Genomic DNA, 19,104 nt, shown 5'->3' with positions numbered 1-19,104 from the left:
TTTACACCTCACAATTTTCTGTGTTACAGATGCAAAAACACAGTATACAGAGCAGATACAAAGCAGTAAACTGAGGTATGGAGCAACTTAATAATTTGCTCCATATCTTCCCTCCTTGTGTTCCTGGTGCTTTGCAAGCCAAATGAAAAGCAGCGTGGGACCACTTCTTGTATGCTACTGTAACATAAGCGTCATGATCAGACAAAAGGCAATCCTACACTGCGTGAAAATGTTCTCTTGCAACAATACAAGTCATACAAGCTATTCCTTTGATGCCACTCTGGGATTGGCTGGAAGTGAGAGAGATGCGTCTGTATCACCAAATAGAAAAATGATTAAAATTCTACTGAGGGTAAGTCTGGACCCCAAGGCAACCCTGAATGCAGCAGAGATTGTAAAATCAGCTTTCCATACCATGCAGTTCATGTTGTGCTTCTCAGAAGATGCAGATATCTTCAGTGCTTCTGTCATTTCTTCCATACTCTCTTCCCAGGACCCTGGCTTCCCCAACCACTTCCCAGCGTGTGGAAATCTGGGTTCTAGATGCCATTGATGAGGCAGGAGTACAGCAATACCTGATTTTTTTTTCCTCTAGATTCAGGAAAGGTACATGCTTGCCGCTGTGGCCAAAAGAGGGTGAACAGGTGGAAAGACATTGACGGGGTGTGGAAACTTGCTTAATAACTGACCACAGAGAGTTAGGGCTACAAGTCTTTTGTTGACATTGCATTTTTACATTATTAGTCTTCACACAAAAATGCTATTTGCTGAAATAAAATTTAAATGTAGAAGAGGCAATTCTGTTTCTGCTTTGGAGCAGAAATCCTACTAGAAGTCTGATCATTTATTTCCAAGCTGCAGTGACCTGACTAGATTTCAGATTCCCAGGCAACTTTTGGCCTCAGCTACAGTGAAGTGGGAGAGGTTGAGTGCACATCACAGAAGAATGTGGCAGCACAGAGGGATGTAGAGGATTCAGCCCACAATGAGATCTTGCAGAGGAATGATTTCAGTAAGGATAATCAACCTCAGATGAGAACAGGAACAGATAAGCCCTGCAAAAATCCGACACTGCTGAAACTTAATTGCAGTTCTTTGCATTTGTATCCAAAACGTCAGGCCCTAGCAGTACTGGGGGGAGAAAAGGATTATCTCTACAAATAAATACTGCTCAATACAGTGTTTTGACTTCCTTGTCCAGAGTAATTCCTCTCCTGTTTAGAGTTATGTGAAGGTTCTCAAATATACTTTTGAGATATGAATAAGTAGGCAGGTTCCAAAGAAGTACTTTTTACATAGTACTGTGCAGAAGCAATGAACTACTGCTATTGTCTAAAGCGCTTTCTATGGGGAGCTTTGGGGCTGAGTATAGATATGTAGCTGGAGCTCTTCCTCATTTACGGTGCAGATGAGAGGCAAGCCCAAGGCTACAGGTCCTGTCAGTGGCTTTTAGTACTGAGGAACAAGACTCCCCCACACCCCAACCAGCAAGTGAAAGCTGCTAAGGAGTATTTTTAATTGTTGCTGAGTGGATGGGCTCTGTTGCTAACTAAAACTGTCTGAATTCTTAGATCACTCAGAACTAGGTCCATATCTTGCAAATCTTTCCTTTTTAAAGAAACCATTGGCACACGTACTTACTTATTACAGCAAAACTGGAGAAAAGGGAGAGCATCTGACAATTTCCTACCAAAATTAGCAGTGGCAGTCAGTTTATGACAAGGAGATTTTGCCAGTATATATCCCACAGAACCACTATTTACCAAGACTATTTCAGCTTTAATGTACTTTAGGGGTTATCAAATCACTTTCCAGTCACCTCGGGTGAAATTCATTCCATCTTCAGACAGTCCTGGTTTATTCCCATAAACTCAGTAGTAGCTGCTGCCTTCATGTCTCTTGGGCAAGTAATAAAACCCCTTGCTCCACACAAACGCTTTGTGCCTACTACCATGCTTCTGCTATGGCTTAAAGGGAAATCCTGGTTTGGAAAGACTTCCCAAACAGCTATTCTTTCAGTGTTCGCCTGCTTAACGGGTCTGAAGGATTCAAGTGACAGGGTTTTGCCCTCAGTATGAAGGCTGATTTCACACTTTATGAGTTTAAAGTGAGTTTAATTGTGCTCTGTTGCACCTTTGGTAACTCTAATATGCAATTCATCCCAATTCTCCTTGTGCAAATGCCAATGTTTCATTAATATAAGGACAACTGTTGTACTGAGCAATGGAAATATTTGAAAGTTTGAGAATTTTTCTCAGCTTGAATTGGAACAGAAAGCCTAAATGTCAGAAAGCTTTTAAACACACACACACAAAAAGGTTTTGGCATATTGAAGCAATTTGTTTGAAATAATTTTGAAGCATTTAATTTTAATCATAACTTTTAAAACATGTTTTGCTATAAATGAGGTTCTGTTTAGAAAATATTGAAACAAGACATATGGATAGTTTTAGGTTTTTGAATAGGAAATTCCTATAAGCTGACCCTATATATTTTTAAGTTTTAATTTTGATGATTTGGCATTTTTGGGGGAAGATTTTTTTAGCAAAGTACCTTTTCCTGTCTCTAAAATAGAGATACATTAATTGCAGCACAGTTGTTCCCGATTCACTACAGTGGAAGAAGAGCTGTGGTAGAGCTCAGTATTTATTATTGCATCAGGTGTGTGACCTGTCTAGGAACAAACACACAGAATCCTGGCCATATTTGTTTGCCTGTACCAGGCATAATGCCTCTGGTTCTGAATTACTTTCTTTCTGTGCTCATACAGAAATAGAGAATTAGAGCACTCTTTATGCCTTCCATATTCTTAGGCACCTGAGGACTTAATCAAGGCCTGACTGTAAATTAGAAAAGTCATCATCACGGACCAGAAATCACTGTTTTCCACCCAGACTTTATTCTCCTCTCTAGCCACTTCATCTCTGTCCTGCATCTGATATATTCTCCTGAAATATTCATCTCGCATAGAGCCCATATACGATTCTTTCTAAGCCCGAAGGGATCTATAGGATAGTGAAGTGGCCTACAGAGGTGGAGTCTCAAGAGAGAACTGGGCTCCTGTTCCTATTTTAGGAAGTTGTGTAATACAGCAGACAGCATTCCATTAAAACAGCATTCAGCTTAAAAACTGCATTTCCTAAAGGTCTGCCTGGGAAAGTGAAACAGGAGATAGGAGCAGAGGTCTTCTCTATATATACCTGGATATAGAAGGTGATTTCTAAAATGAAAGCCTTTCTACTTCTGTCATCTCAGCACTGCTGTCAGGAGATGATAGAAGCCTTTGGATTTGTTGGTATGGACTGTGTAGAGGCTGTCCAGTTTAATTACTTTGCTTTTTAGTTTCCCTTTCCCAAAAAGCATTGGTCAAAACTAGAACCTGTGGTCAATATTGCAAAGGTGGTCTCCAGGCTCATTAGTGAGGTTTTGGGTTCCCAGCTTTTGAACCTTGAGCCATGTTTACAGAGCCCTGAACATCTGCCATTAACTTCAAGGTTGAAGTTTGTGCTGAAAATCATGAGTCTGAGACCATAAAATCATGCTGGAGTAGCTAACGTTAGTTACCCCTAAAAGAGGTGCCAAAATCAGCAGATATGGTTAGCCTTTTTAGACTTAACTTTCTATTGCTAAGAGATGGTCCAAACCATAGCCCTGTGATCCAGAGTTTTCTTTTAAGTCTCAAAGTTCTCATGCAAAGCTCAGAGCTAACTGGATCTAGGGGGTTTGTTAGAGCTTCTTTCTACTTCTTTGCATAGTGCTTTACATTCACGTACGAAGAACAAGCCCCAGAAACCTTGAACTAGTTATTCAGCAAGGAAAGTTCTGTTCCTCTCATCACTCTCTGAAGATCTTTTCTAGCTCAATATACTATATCAGACTTCTATATAATTGTTTTCTGTTTGTTTCCATAGCCGATGAACTTGATACTGAACTGGGCAAAAATCATAATCCTATAGCTATCTGACCATTTTAAATGTGTATTTTGCTTTACTTGCTTGGATTTCTCGTCCCCATGCAACAATGGTGTTTCATTGACAAATATGCTCAGTTTTAAAATTTCGTCATCTTCTTTTCTAGGTCATTTCCCCTTTTTTAAACTTTGCGGAAAAAATAAAAATGACTCAGTCCTGCTGGCTACAACTCCAGCAAGGTAGATTTTCTTTTTTACAAAAACCTTATTTTTCTTCCTAATAAATTTTTTATTTTGTTGGAGTTTGAATGATTATATGATTGATTGACAGATGGATAGACATACACAGAGAGGTGCTGTGAGGGACAACCAATCCTGAGGACTTTCCTCTCTTGGCCTACACTTACCTGAAGCCTATCAGCTCTTGCTTGCATTGGCTTAGAGATGAGATGACTCACATCTCATAAGACAACTCACCAAAAGCTTGGGGAAGCTTGATTTCTGGCAGAAATCACTAAGCTTATATACACACATTAATAATATTTCTTAACACTCTCTTTTTTACCTTCTTTCTCCGAAATTCTAGTTTTCTAGCAAGCTGCCTATTTTCCTTTAATTACACAGCAAAAAAACTTACCTTCAATGTCCATGCTGGACTCTTTTATCACCATGATATTTATTGCTAACTGACCCATGGAACCTATTCAGCATATAACCCTCTTTTTTTTTTTCGCTTTGACTACAATCCATTTCCCCTGTGTGCATGTGTTTCTCTTGCTCCCTGTATCTCATCCCATCCTATTAGCTCTCTGTGCTGAATAGCCTGTTCCAGGACATCAAACTTTAATTTAAACAGAAGATGATCAATAAGCTTTGCAAATTGCCTATGGCAACATCAGCAGTTTGAATCAAAGGGTTTTATAGGTAATTTAAAGGGCATCCTCATTCGGCCCCACAATGTGGTGTGTACCTATTGCTTGCTTTGCCAATTACAGCTCGGTTGGCTGAACAAGAGGAATAAGAGCTTCTTTACACCCAGCCCGGAATATGGTACACGGCAGCTACTCTGGGTGTCTTTGATAGCGTGTTTTGAAACCACAAAAGGCAGGCTATCATAGAAAATGTTGTAAAGAAAATGAACTAGTTAGATGGACTAATGGCAAAGTAAAGCTAATGCCTCCCTGACGCATATATCACAGTTCCTAGCTTCCCTCCACCTTTAGCTTCTGTACTAGCAGCAGATGAATATTTAACTGGGGTATATATCTACTGCATTTACAAATCTGAGCTACCAGCTATCTTTGTTAGAAAAATTACTCTAGCTATTACTGTGTAAGGGAGAGGAGAAGGAAATGCCTTGGAAATGAGTGTCAATCAGAGAATTTGAGGCTATGGAGGAGGTGGCTGCCAGCCAACCTACAGGAGAAAGTGAAAGACATCTTCTTAAGAAGTTCTGCAGACTTTATGAAATTTTGTGTTACAGACATTGATAGTTTCAGTAATATGACTGAGAGTATCCCATTTGCCTTCAAACTTCTTCCCAGCTTGCACAAAGACTGGCTTTGCTTTCAGGTATTGTGACTGTAGGCCGGAAACAGCTATAGAAATTGGTGGCTTGGGGTATATAAACCTAGGGAGTTCCCAGACAATGCAAACAGGGTTTGCATCAGCCATTTAATTTATTCTTGCCAGGGACCTGCTTCTCTGTTGCCAAAGGCTTAGTTCTCCCTTGCCAGGGGCCTACTTCAAAGAAGTAACTACCCACCCTTTACTACTCCAGAAAAAACAGGCTGCTTCCTTGGCAGGATTCTGTGTTCCTCCTCCCTCCTTGATCACTTTTCCTAGGAACAAGCATGAACGCATTTCCCTGCTTTTACCACCATTTTATGCCACAGAGGTCAGTTGGATGTCATAGCCGACTAGAATGGCTGACTGCATTTCTGGGTGCAAGACAAGGCTGGGGAGATCTCTTGGATACCTGCTCTAAGTGCTGCAGGCAGTTGATCCTAGACAGTAGGAGTAGTCAGCTGGAAAGGGAAACCCTTAAGGGAAGGGCTAGCAGTATTTGTTTGCAGAAGTCTGTGACAAGCTGCTGGACTTTGGTAATCCAAGCGGCAAAGGGATCCTGCAGAGGTCATAGCATAGAAAGAGGCTTACAAGTGTTTCACAGCAGAAGAAATCAACATCAAACATATATTGCAGTGATCCAAATGGTGCAGGGTACCTGTTGGTAAAGGTCTCTGGCCCATGTTTCAGAATCATAAACATTATGCTTTATTAGCCCTGGTAACACAGGGAGCCAATAAGGCCCTTGTAAGGGGGGATATATATTAGTAAAGGCACTTAGTTCCTAGCTGACTCTGGGTCGGAAATTACACAATGGATGTTGAAATGCTGGCTTGCTGAAAAGTTGTCATTCGAGTAATGGATGCTTTATTTCCTGTTTTTGCTGAAAGCTAAAGCAAAACATAATTAGCAAGCGAGAAAGCAACCTTGGCAGCCAAACAAAAAAAGCACATTTTGGGTGCCTGAGCCAATTAAAATTGTTTATGTAGCCCATGAACAATATTTTTCTTCAAATCATTGTAAATGAGAGAATTCATCATAACACACTCAGACGTGCTTTTCACAGACCTGATCCTATGCCATGCTGTGTGTCTTCAACTCCCAAGGATGAACTGCGGGCATACTGTAATAGTCAAGACTCTTATAGGGAAGGAAAGGGTCAGGAAGCCTTGCACCTGAGAGTGGAAGGCCCGTCTCCTCATTCTTTTGGTTCTGGGTAGGATCCCAAACATAACAGAATGATCTGTTTTCAGGTCAGCTTCACCTGTTCTAGGGAAAACTGGGGAGAAACCTGAAAGCAACAGGTGGTAAAAGATTCCTGACCTTTGAGGTTTCATCCTCAAGATTTCAACTGTTTAATCTGAATCCAACTTTAATTTGCCTTCATGATTGAAATGTATATTAATTTTAGATCAGAGTCAGATCTCTTTTTTCAGCCTGTTTTTATTCTGAAAAGTCATAGTTTGATAAACCTGCACAATCTTCTTTTAAATATTTGAATCCATATCCTGCTTGATTCTCACATGGATGCTCTGAGATGGAGGTCCAAATGATATAAGGTCTGGCTTCTCTTCTTGCTGTATGAAAAAAGAATCCTTTAAGAAAACACAGGAGATGGACAAATATTACTGCTCTCTAGTGTGATACTCATCTGCTCCTTTCATAACATGTTATTGCTGTGCTTTCCACTTGTCTCTGAAGTCTCAGCTTTCTTTCCTGGATGTGCAGTCATTTTATGTGCAATATTTTAATGTGTTTTTATGAATTGGCCTGTTTTAACATTTTGGTTATTTCTGAAGCAAATTTAAACCTCATTGTGAAAACTATCACGGCCCTTTGGTGAAGGCTGTACATGTCCTGAAATAAACAATTGTGACTGGATCAATACAGAGGATGAACAATATTTCTACTATGTAGTCCATTGCCAAGCAGTAACCATTGAGTGCATACACATGCAAAATGAATACTGTCTGGGTCCAGACTTGCCCAGAGTTGTATTTTTTTTGTGAATGTGTTTTGCTTGCTGCCTATTTCCAGCCATGCTCAGTGCAGGGTGTGTTTTTGTGTGTGTGTGTGTGTGTGTTTATGTTATCAAGCATAGCCTGTTTTGTTTAGGGACTTTCAGAAAGAAAAATGGATTGGGTGTGACTTGCCTTGGGAATGTTCTCAAAACAAAACCTTGGGTGGGTGTTCAGTCTGTTTTGACTTGCCTTGATATGGAGTCTGGAGCACAAATGGGGAAAATGGACTCGTAGATCATAGTTCCTGGAAGCAGAAATTCTGGACACAAGCTCTAATCCCTATCCTGGACTCAGGCTCTAATCTTTATAGAACTTAAGTGCTGGGGAAAAATGAGCAGTAGGAAAACGGAGTCATCTGAAAATACTTCAGGGAATGCCAAAGTGGTTACTGCTCTTCCCTGCTGAGTTTGGGTCTTAGGGCCCTAATGTATGCGTGTGATTTTCACTGACTTCAGAATCCCCATGCTTCAAAGGAGGGATTCAGTGTGACAGTGGTAGCTGCAGCATGAAAGGCACAAAAGCGAAAGATGGAAAAAGACCGTGTTAGTTCCAGAGCCAGGGGAATACTGAAAGAAGCTTGTGTAGGAGCAGTTCTTGTGCCTTTCTTTTGGAGTTAAATACAGGTCTTGGCATTTATTTAGCATTAGCAGCTTATATATTAATGCTGGAACCATGCTGTGCTGGCAGAACTGACACTGCACCTGGTACTCAGAAGCTGAAAGCACCACAGTTATATCTGCACAGATCTGTGCCTGTTCACGGACAAGGAGGAGTTTCTATGCTCATCTAGCTTTAGTCATAATCAAAAAGAGAGGGACAGAACTGCAGGGAAAAGATTTCCCTCTCCTTCATGTAATTATTCCTAGGCTTCTTCCATGATAAAAAGAATAGAAATATATGAATACACAGACTTAGGCAAAGAGAGTAATTAATCACAGTCTCACAGCATGGGTCGACCTGGGCACTGAATGGCCAGAAGCAATAAGGAAGAGGTCATCGTAGTGAGAGTAACCATAGAGGGGAACAGACACAAATGGAGCTGTCATGATTTGCTTGCAGACACGCCAGCATGGGAGAGTGAGAAGGAAACAGGCATTTCTGACGGTCATGCTGCAGCAGGGATATTTGTGAAAGTTTGTGATGTGTTGGGAAAATCACAAGGTGACTCTAGGAAAACGTGGAGCATTGATTGTTATAACCGCGTCTGTGATTTGTACGGACATTGCTAACTGCTGCTGGGGAAGGGTCTGAGCTCAGCCAGTGCTGAGAACTCCTGTTCCCACTTCAGGCAGTGAAACTGAGACCATTCACTCCCTTGGGAATAATCAAGCCTGAAGTGTTTGCTGACATAAGCAGTGACATGGTTGGTGTTAACATGGTGTGAATCTACTGCCCAAAGATGAAGTCTCCCTGGCATCTTCCTCCAGTTCTCTTGCTTCTCACAGAAGCATGTTCCTAGGTCCTGAAAATAACATGTCTTTACTTTGCTGCTGCACTGTAGAGCAAAAAAAAAAAAAAAAAAAAAAAAAATAAACTATTAGAAGACAGAGAGAATGAAATAAAGCAGTTACAACAGTGCAAAACAGATGTATAATGAGTTGGTGAGAAAACAGTGTTTCATATTTAGAAAAAAAAAAAAAAAAAAGGCAATGTAAACTATTATTACTTCGGTTAGCCGTGGACTTATATACTAAGAACTGTTTTGATCAAGGCAGTAGGTGGAATTATTTAGTAACAGTTGCGAATATAGAACCAGTGATGAAACATGAAGTGCAAATACTTACCCAATCAAAGAGAAAGGAGCGGCTTGAGAAGACGATATTAGCCTACAAAATATTTTGAATAAAACAATTGCATGTCTAAAAAGCTAATGATTTGGTCACATTTTTGCTATTGTGAGGTTGTGGGTTTCCTATTACTGTCATTGTGGCATTAATACACTGAGAAATTCAGATAGTTTATCAGCATTCATTAAGGAATAGAAGGAAATTAGGACAAAAGCCTGTTGTTTATTCAAGGTTGTGTTTTATTTATCCTCTGGCTTTTAAAAGCCTCTTGTTTTATATGCCTTCTGGGCACAGAGACTTCAGTTTAAAAACATCACCACTAAAACAAACAACCAAACTGACAAAAGTCATCTCAGGGAGAGCAGCTGAGATGTAAAAGCAACTCACTACTCGCAGTGCCCCTTGAGGTAAAAGCCTTCCACTGAGGTTTGAAGGACAACGACCGACCTGGTTTTATCAGACCAAACAGGGCAACCGTGGCCTGGTGTGATTCTCTGGCAAAGAGGAGGTTCTTACTTTAGCTCTTTAGAGTTTTTATCTGTGGACTCTTCACAGTCCAGGTTCCTGAGATGGAGGGAGCAGGAGGACTGGGGTATGTGACCCTCACATCCCGTGACATCCTAATTAAAAAACACCAAACAGCCAGATGTTTGAACATTCCAAAATGGCCCATTCACAGTTTTTTTTTTTGCTTTCCATTTTGTTGTATTACTTCCTTTTTCTGATCCAGTGGGGACTGGCAGATGGACAGTACTGAAGACAGGCTCAGTTCAGTAGAGACAGCTACTAAAATTCTCCTCGAGCAGACTCTCCTGCATTTGTCTCCACAAGCAGCTTCTCCTTCATGCCCCTGCCTGGTTAGGCTGTGCCACCTCTGTTCTGGGGAAGAGGGAAAACCCCCTCTGGCCCTCCTTCCTGTGACCCCATCCCACACTCCCTGGCCATGGGCCCAGAACCAGCTGGTGGTTGGGGCCAGCTCCTGGTGGCGGACAGCAGTAGAGGCTGTGCTCTTACAGCAGTGAGAACCTGGGGAGTCCTGCAAGTAGCATTTTGTAGGTTCAAGAGACTAAGTTACTGAAGAAGTATTCCAGTCCTGGGGAGCTACTCTGCCAAGAAAACAAACAATCTGAAGCTCACTCACTGATGTTAATCATGCTAGACAAAAACTGTAAAAGCATCTGAGTGTCTCTTCTCTGGAAAGATATTAAATGTCATTTTCAGAAGACACTGAGGACCACAGTGAGTTTGAAATTGTTACTGGCTGTCTTTTTTCAAACAGACACTTTTATGGCACTAGTGTTGCATTTTGTTGCAAGGGATTCTATTTGTTGTTTTTAAATCTTGACATTTTCTTCCAAAACTGACCCTGAGGATCAACTTTTCTTTAGCCTTATGAAAAGCTCTGTCTCTTCCAGACAGTTGTGAGGTAAAGGCTTTGGAGTGGTGTTATGAAGACCTCCCTGTGTGACAGACCTCAGCATCACTCTGAGATCAAAATGAGTGATGCGTGACTGTCACTCTTTGTCTGTTTCATGATGGAAACACATGCTGCAACTACCATCAAACTGAACGTCTACAGATTCAGCAGTTTTTCAGGATTCTTGATATCTTTGTTTCTCACTGCTGGACTTCTCTTTTACTAGTGCATATTATTAAAAAAGGAGATCTGATTTGAAGACAGAGTGAGGAACTTGAATAGATAAACAGTAGTCTTCATCTCTGCAAATCACTACAAATCCCAAAATACACAGCTAGCACAAGCAAATCAGTGCTTCTCTAGAATTTGGCTTAAAAAATAAGGTGAGTTTTCCAGTCAGAGTCTGTATTATTAACCAAATTAGTGCTTCTGTTTCCTTTTGTAGAACATGTTGAGTCAGTCTGGCTCTCACTGTAAAATCCATGTGTAAGCACTCTGCATGGTTCCCATAGAGTGTGTGTGCATATATAGATATGGGTGAGCGGGTGAGTTTGTCTGAGGATGGATGCGTATGTAGGTCCTGGTCAGCATAATAGTCAAATAATATTGATGTGCCTCAGGACAGAGTGTAGATGAAATTAAGCTATCTGTCCCCTTTGACAATGTTAAGAGGCTATTATGACAACTAAAATCCGGTTTGCTAAGAGAAACATATCAACTTTACACCCACCACTGCTCCTGTGCCATATTCACACATGTTGTGATATACCTGTCTTTTATAAAGCACTTCAAAAGGAGGTAACCTGAAAGGGAAAAAAATGTCAGACTTGTGTCATTCAAGGATCTTCATGATCTCACTACTCTAAGGCAACTCTTCGCTTTGACTAACAGAGCACTACTGGGATGGCTTTAACTACTGGGGTGGCGTGCTCAGGGAAGGAATGGCACCAGTTTGCAGAACACCCCTGGTGTGAAAGGGCCCTGCACTCTCCGTTCTTACACAAGCAGAGATTTTTATGTTCTGTTGAGCAAACACTGAATCATTTGGAAAAGCCACAGAGGGCAGCAAAAAAGAACCTGGACTCTTTTAAAATATTTTTGCCACAAACAAAAGTCCTAAAATATTTTTCCTGCACACTGTCCCATCCATGCAGAGGGACCAGCAGCCAATTGGATTATAGCACTGCTGATTACTTATGATTCCCTTCCTGTGAGGACAGGCCCTGATGTGTTGTTTTTTGATAACACTGGCTCCTTTAGAGCAATAATGCTGGTACAGCTTCCTGTCTAATCATGGAGCAATTACTGTACCTCAAAAGGGAAAACATTTAGGAGAATCCAGTTTTAGCTCAGAAGTGATAACAGGAACATTTTCTTGCTAATCTGTGGTTAGACTTGAACTCATTCAAGCATCTCTCATGGCAACATGTGACAAAAATCAAAGAGATAGGAGAGGCTGGGGGTTGTTCTTATCTACCATCTTGCAGTTTGATCAGGATCCCCTGCTGCTTGCATGGTGTAGGAGCTGGGATTTTGTTCATGACCATCAGTTTTAAGGGAATATGGAGTCTTTTCCTGCTAGGTCCCTAATCTGAATATGCTCTAGTTTGCGAGTAAACAGCACTTGCTGTTACTGATTTGTTCAGTGATCTGTGTGAACTGAGTTAGTGGTCTTAGTTGTTTTTTACCAATGGAAGGTGACCATGTCCAAAAGTAGAAGGCTCAACTTCACTGGTTTGCAGAGATGGTATTAGAGCCTCCTTAGTTTAGCTGGTAAGTCCATTGCTGTTTTCAAAGGAATTAGTCAAACCTTGTATCAAAACAAGATCAAATCTTTATGGGCTAGGATTGCACTGCTTTTTCACTTCAGGCAGTAGTCTCGCTAGGATGGGGCTGTAGTAGCTTATTAGTAATTTGGAATAAGATTGCACTGCTTTGGCCTGTTTTATGCACCACGTGTATGAGGTACTAATTTCACTTCTGAATCTGGCCCATCTCACCAGCACTTCAGAAAGTATCAAAATAATAATAATTGAATGTGAATGCTGCTAATTTGTGCAAAACTTTCTGAAATCTCTAGAAAATGAAGACTAATATTTTGATGGATACAGTACTGGACTTGAAACATTAAATGAGACAAAATGCTAGTGTTACAAGTTAATGTACTGGTGGCAAGGTCGTTCTGAAACTTGAAAACCAGAACTTGATTCTTTTCATGTTGAGCTTAGCTTTACACTGACGTTATTATATTGACTGTCATGCCACATGGCCCAAAATATTCTCAATAACAGAATTTACTTAATTTATTTAGTAATTAATTTATGATGTCTGTTTTTAAGAGGCACATCCTTTGGATCTTACTTACTTGAAAGGTTATTCCAGCAGAGTGACATATCCAAAGACAGTGTTGACTTGTAGTTTTGAAAGAGGACTGGTAACCAAAATACCTGGGGGAAAAACTGGTCTCACAGTATATCTAAATTTTTATGGGATACATTGAAGTCAGTTGATTTCACTGGGGTCAAGGCTTCCTCCCTAGTTCTCTTCCTAGCTCTGCTACTGCCTCATAGTGTAACTGTAAGGAGTAATATTATTTAACCCCCTCATTGACATATTTTGAGGTTTAAATGACTGTGAAAAGTAAAGTCAGAAGTGCTGTGTAATTTGCTTGGACTCCTGGCATCTTTCACATCTTTCTTTGGGACTCACACACTCAGGCATTTCCATCTTAGGCTGCAGCCTGTGTTTTTGAACTCCCTGCTGGAGGACTCTCTGGACACAAAGGGTGTGTGTCTGTGGTGAGAGAAGCACTATCGTACTGAAGTAGAGCAGAGAAAGGAAATGACTCAATCATCAAAAGGCCCTCCTTCCTCAGGGAACTGTCCTTAATCAGTATTATCCCGTTACAATAATACTATTTCAGAAGGACTGTGAACCAGAGCACTGTGTAGCCATGTAAACTGCTTCCTGTATTTGCCAAACAAAACAGAGTTCAGCAATTAATAGAATTCAGCTATTAGTCCTGCTATGATAAAACAACAAACATGGCTGTTAATCATACAGCCCGCCTTGGTACAATCCATCTCCCATGAAGAATAGTTTACAGTTTGGGGCTGTATTACCTGCTGTGCCATAGTGGGTTTTTTTGTTTTTGTTTTTTTTACCAGGAAAGAATAAACAAGGTTGCTTGCATTTTGCTTGGCTTAAAATGTCACAGCTATGAAAATTGTCCTCATTACCCTTGCAAGAGCCATTGCAAAGCTTCCTCCTGGGATACCCTGATTAGTCATTGCTTTAGTATAAAGCTGGGATACTTTGTGTTGCTTGCCAGGGATCCTGTACAATCTGTACCTTTTGGTGCTTGATAATAGGCAGCTACAGAAGTTGGCCTTGAAAGCTACCAAATAAAGCAGTGGGTCCTTCAGAGCTCGGGGACCAGGAGTATTACAGAAGTTCAGCTCTTCATAATTAACTCTGATTAGACACAGCCACAGATGTGCAGCATCTCAGCAACAAATGAACCATTTGTTCTTCTTTGGTTTGGTAGGAGAGAAGCTCATAATGTGACAAGAAAATGCCACTTGTAACTTGCTTTCCTCTCACCGCTTTCCTTTTATCACTGTCAATCAGTCATCTCTGTGGCTGAGCATGGAGAGCTTGCAGGTTCACTTTCTTATGCGTCTGGCAGTACAAATCACACCATGGGTGAAACAGGAATTTCTGATGCTATGATCAAGACTATTGCTGCTGTATTTGTAATTGTAGTAGCATTTGAGGTCTCATGGACAAACTGAGACCCTATTTTACTAGGCCCTGTATAACCATACAGTGAGCAGACAGACTCCAGTTTGGAGGGCTTTTCGGACTTTATCAGATAAGATGCAACAGGTGAATACAGAAAACAAGACGTCGTAAATGCCGAATGACAGTGCATAGCTAGATTAGAATAACAAGCAATACGGAACACAAACTGGATGAAAAGCATTCTTACACATACTAGTTTTTATCTGGAAGTTTTCAAATATACAAAGGAATCTCAAATGACATCTGAAAATCATAACTAGTAAAATTTACAAGATCTTTTGTTTGCAGATTTAACAAGAAATATGAGTATATCAGTCAGATAAGTAGGTGTCCAAAAAGACATTCAGGACACCCAACTACCCAGGATGACTTCACCAATGTGGTTTTTACTCCTGAGAATAAATTAGCTGATAACCAAACAGACTTACTATGGACATTTCAATATACTTTGTAAACATTTGCTTTGAAGTCATTCTGCGCAGGCTTCTTGGGCTTACAGAAGACAGACCGCCAGGACAGAGCACTGACGGGGAGGTTTGAGAAAGAAAACGTAGAGCTGACCTTTGGTTTTGGTTCTGGGGCTTTTTGTGAAACACAGGAATTCTCAGATGTTTCAAATGCACAAGGAGTAGAATAGAACTAGAATAGTGGAAGAGAACATGTGCCTTTACTTTTCTTGAAAATCCATGCTACAAAATTTAGTTTCTACCTCAGCTGGTTTCTGGTTACTGCATCAAGGGAATGATAAAAATGCAAAATTGGTCCAGCTCATGGCTGTGCTGCAAGTAGGATCTCATCACAAGAGATGAAACTAAAGGCCTAAATAGAGTTACACTACAGATTCATACATACATACATACACACATATGTATATATACATATGTGTGTATATATGTGTGTGTGTGTGTATACATATATATATCTTTTTATATCATTAAGTTGAGAGATATTGATGGTATTGTGACAGCTGTTTCAACTCCAAAAGACTGCCCGACAACTTTCCATTGTATAATGATCCAGAGATTAGTATAGCAATAATGAATGTAAATATTTGATGCTCAGGTATGTGTATTGGATTCTCAAGAATAGCATCAAGGTATTTGTCAAAAAGGACTTTCCTTTAAGAACTCTGTGTGCAAATAAGATGTGACCTGAGCAGCAAAACCATATCTAATTCAAACTGCAAAGTTAAAAAAGAGAGAATGATGATACCAATGTAATAAGTATGAAATATGGCTAATAACAAGAAGTGACAAAAATAAATTATTTCCTTAAAGCATTGGCTGCCAATAAGGATTAAGAGCTCTTGCTGACCTACCATGTTTTAGCTGAACTTCTAGGCATAATTTGACAAAAGTAGAGATTAAAATTCTGCTCTGCATTTGGTAAGGTCTTATCTTTACCTTGCTTGGTAAAACAACAATAGATCTTTTCTTGGACATTTGGGACTCTGTTCAAACACTGCTGAAATCAAAGGGGTTCTTTCCACTGGCTTTGGCTTAGAAAATAAACTGATGGTGTGAGGAAGAACAGTCTTTGAAGGAAAGACAGGACTCAGGAGATGTTAATTCAGCTCCTGGCTGTGCCAGAGATTCCCAGGGTGATCTTGGAAAGACTGCTTCATCCACTGCCTGTGGATGTTTTCCGTTTTCATAGTCAAATGATACTGCTTCTTTTCTATCACCTTTTGCTTGGCTTGCTTGGAAACTATTTGGGTAGGATCCATCAGATACTCTGTGTTTGTATAGTATCTATGACAATGGAATTCCTGCTGAGATACAATTATAAAGAGGGACATTGGAGTGAATGGAATAAGTGATTTGGTGGAAAGAAGGCTGATTACTAAATATTATTAAGGAATGAGCTGTTCAACTAGTAAAACTTCAGAGATTTTTATACTGCACTTGACTATTCATTTTAAATACTTAAGACAGCTTGGTCTCACATTCTGTGCTGGAGTTAAAAAACAAGAGACATATAAAACAGATTTTTTATAACGAATTCTTTCTGAAAATTTCACCAAGTTAGAAGTGTCCACTAGAGGGTTAACAATTTTGAACTTTTGGCTTTGTTTTTTTTACACAGATACTTTTTATAATTCTTTATTAAAACAATTATTCATGTCTTATGTTACAGTCTGGAAGGTGAAAAGTAGGGCTATGTTTTCATATTTTTGTGTGAACCTGAAACATTCAGCGCTTCTTCTGGTTTCTAAAGATACATGGCCAGAGTCCTCCTTGTTTGGAATAAAAAGGCAGCAAGCTGTGACTTCTCCTTTTCACTGAGGTCTCCAAGGGATGACCACCTGGCACCTCCCTCCATCCTGTGCTTTTGATAGGAGAAGTTCACTCTCCATCTTGTCAGTAGCAGTAAATCTGGCATCTATGGGGCTTGATTCAATAGCTGGATCCAAAAATGCTTCCCATTACCTATTGCTGCCGCATATTATCCAAGCAACCAAAATCTTTAACATCCCTCAAACAGCTCCCTGTGAGATGTGTCAGTAATTAATAACAGCAGCAGCAGCAAGCTTGCAAGGTTGTTTTTAATGAGCAGGAACATTTTAAATGAACAGTTAAATTTTGGGGGAGGTATTTGAAGATTTTCCTTCTTCATAAGGATACATTCTCATTTCTGCAGCTCTCACCATTCCTCTCTACTTAGTTTCACCAGCCTAATTTAGAAAGGCACTCTGTTTCTCTTTAAATTTGCTAGTTATGCATTCCATAGATACATCCTTGTTCATAAAAAGTTGTGAGCAATAGGGATCCAAATGTGCTTAATGTGTATGATAACCCAAGGCAGGTTTGAAAATTAGCCCTTTGTTTATTATGGCAACTGATCAGGAAAATCTTCTTTCAACATATAACATTAACTCAGAAAGAGCAGAGGCACAATAAATCAAAATCTTTGGCAATACAAGAGGAAAAAAGTTGGCATACTTGGGTAAAAGTTAAGATAAAAGCCCATGTGAATGAGAAGAATGTAAAGGGTCAGATCCATCATGCCTTTATTAAACCAGATCCTTAGAGACTTCTCTTGACATAACCAGATCTATCAAAAGAGGAAGAAATCACAGTTAGAACCCAGTAGTAGCAGACCTTTGTCAGGTTCCCCAAAATTACTTTGTAAATATCTTTCATTGAATGCTAGATTTGTCCCTGAATACTAAACATCTGTCCAGTTCTAGAAATACTTGAGAGAGAACACTACTCAGTGATAAAATTCAGGATAAAAAGGTTTTCTAGTGCAGGCTGGTATGTGTGTACACATAGTACAATAGATGCCCTTCTGATGGTCATATAAGATAACGAGAAATAGACTCAAGTGGAGTAGGTTTGTCTGCACCTAAATTGTACAGCCAACGTTAATTTAGGAAAGTTCTCTTCAGGCTACAACAAAGTCGGTTGTAAGCAAAAAGGAAGAGCTTTCTCTAAATCAGGAAATGTTCCTGTCACCTCGGCCATGTTTCAGTTCCTGCCTTGTGTCCTGAATTTATCTTTATCATCACAGTAGTCTGTAGAAGCCTTACTTGTGAAGTGTACCCTACTATGCCAGGCATACCATTAAAAACAGTTGCTGGCCGGAAACATTTCCACCTGAAGGCCTAGTCCTCTGAAGACTCTCACAGCATGTAAATATTTTGACAAAACTCAACAGGGCTGCACAAAATCTCTTGGTTACTTATGTGCCTAAGGCATTCCAGTCAAGAGCATATATGATATCAATACCAATGAGCAGACATCAATTTTCTCCCTGATGTGCTTTAACCAAAACTACTGTTTAAAAGAACTACCAGGGTGGAATATATATAGTAACCTATAAGCAAGGTAAAATACATACAATTGAAATAAAAACACCTACCCAATAAAAATGCTGTGACAATTACACAGAATGAGGAATAATCAGAGAGAAGGGTTACAAATCTGTGACCTTCCTAATAGAAGAAAAATGCTATGGGGATAGAAAGAGCTTATGGTGATGTTCTGAATTAGCACACAGGGACTAAGAGACATGTTGCTGAGAATATGCGAGTAACCACAACTAGCCTGTCTACCTGTCAAAGTGGTTCCCTAAAAGACTATGGGTACCCGTGAGTGTAAGCTCCCAGAAGAGTGTTGGTTGTTGTTCCCACCAGTTTCTAGCTGTGGGAAGCTGAGAAGAACATTTCTAAGCATGGTATTTCCTTAAGGTAGTTCCTTAGAGGGTAAAAGCTTTTGAAGAGGAATGGTGGGAGGATTAAAAGACAAAATATTTCTGGCGCATCCCTGACTGAAGAAGAAAACTGCTAGAAGGCAACCTGATCTGAAAAGGTAGTGACAGAAATCACTAGAAATATACAATACTGCTGGCCCAAACCTACCGTCCCCACCTGAGCTAATCCTCTGAAATTTTGCATGTGTAGAGCCCATAGTTCTGAGCTTCACAGACATGTGGCAGATTTGCCCTCTAAGTTCTGTGTGTTGTTGAAATGCAGCTGAAGGAGCTGATAATGTTGCTCAACAATAGAGCTAGAAACACAAGGTATAAACACAGCTAGTGAAGCTAAGAAGTTGTAAGAAATGTGGTTGTAGCATAAAGGCATATGTTGTTGAGTGC

The 19,104-nt window shown here is 40.1% G+C and overlaps 1 long non-coding RNA gene across 13 annotated transcripts in view; it reads left to right on the top strand.

Moving 5' to 3' along the window:
* Positions 1-19,104, top strand: part of LOC112977264 — a 66,529-nt gene that overhangs the window by 34,720 nt on the left and 12,705 nt on the right. For 9 of the 13 annotated variants that reach the window (XR_003257425.1, XR_003257424.1, XR_003257403.1 and 6 more), the window contains 2 exons: positions 30-606; positions 4,078-7,361. The exons of 1 other annotated variant lie outside the window; for it this stretch is intronic. This is a non-coding gene — a long non-coding RNA (uncharacterized LOC112977264). Of the gene's footprint in view, positions 1-29; positions 607-4,077; positions 7,362-8,556; positions 9,024-19,104 lie in introns of those variants that run through there. 3 more of the 13 variants (XR_003257408.1, XR_003257415.1, XR_003257409.1) reach the window with 3 other exon arrangements.

This window comes from Apteryx rowi, unplaced genomic scaffold (assembly GCF_003343035.1).
Source record: "Apteryx rowi isolate R43461 unplaced genomic scaffold, aptRow1 scaffold_81, whole genome shotgun sequence".
Lineage (NCBI taxonomy): Eukaryota > Metazoa > Chordata > Aves > Apterygiformes > Apterygidae > Apteryx > Apteryx rowi.
The sequence above is the reverse complement of the archived record's forward strand: the minus strand, read 5'-3'. Positions and strand labels throughout refer to the sequence as shown.